The sequence below is a fragment of the Myotis lucifugus genome, unplaced genomic scaffold (assembly GCF_000147115.1).
Source record: "Myotis lucifugus unplaced genomic scaffold, Myoluc2.0 scaffold_35, whole genome shotgun sequence".
Taxonomy (NCBI): Eukaryota; Metazoa; Chordata; class Mammalia; order Chiroptera; family Vespertilionidae; genus Myotis; species Myotis lucifugus.
In genome coordinates, this window is record NW_005871083.1 from 3,658,147 (window position 1) to 3,659,383 (window position 1,237).

Here is a 1,237-nt window from a genome sequence, read left to right on the forward strand (position 1 = left end):
GGAAATCAATGCTTAACTTGATTTTTTTCTTTTCTTTATGTTTTGTCCTGAAGCAATAGTAGAGAAACACTGGGCAGTTGACATAACCAACTATTAAAAATGTATTGTATTAGAGAACAGACTGTTGTCAGAAGGAAAGGGAGTTGGGAGGGCTGGGTAAAAATGACGAAGAGATCAAGAAGTACGAATCGGTAGGTACAGAACAGTCCCAGGGATGTAAAATATAGCACAGGGATTGTAGTCCATAATATCGTAACAACTATGTATGGGGCTAGATGGGTACTTGAAACATCAAGGGACCACTTTGTAAAATACATGATTTTCTAACCACTATGCTGTACATCTGAAACTAATACAGAATACTACTGTATGTAAACTGTAAATTGAAAAATAAATATATAGAATGTATTAATAATTTCCTAACTATTTATTTCACTATATTATTATTTATTATTTTCTTTTAGAGAAAATCGCAGAGCACTGTCAGTTTATTCTTCCAAAATCTTCACGAGGATGGAAAATAAAAAAAAGACCTGCACATTCCAGAAAGGAAATGGCACAGAGTGAGTTTGCCGTGAGCAAGATGTCTGGACCTTTGCATTCCTCGTAACAAGTTGCTATTTGTTCTAATTCCTTTTATGCCCTCTCTGTTCACCAGATCTTCCCCCTTTGCCTACCCCAGGTGAATTTGGTAACACCTCTTTTAGTATCTGACATTGCTCCCTTCAGCCAGGCTTCTCTAGTAATAATGCTGGCTTTCCATCCTGGGATGCTCAGATGGAGGTGACAGGGACGGTTACTATGGACACCACACCAACCATTCACATGTCTTGGGTCTGCCAAAAGGCCTCTGGGGCTTTGCTTGAGATGGGAGACCTCATCATATTCTCTCCAGGGTTTTTGGTAAAAGAAGAGAGAGAAGCACAATGAGTTGATTATATACAATAAATCTAATATTTTGAATGAAGTAGTTACTGTGGGATATCAGTGCACAGTGAGAAAGACTCCATTTGACTATGGTCCTTGCCATTTCATCCTTCTCTCCTCCCACCCCCCCTTTTTAAAAAAATCATCACCTCTCTTCACTTCCTTCTCTCCTGGCAGACAGTGTAGTCCAATCTGGATTTCAATTCTAGCTCTGCCTTTTGCTAGCTGAGTGACAATAAACTAGGAACTTAACCCTTTCTGATCCTTAATTGTCTTACCCATTACGTAGGGGTGAAGATACCTACCTCGG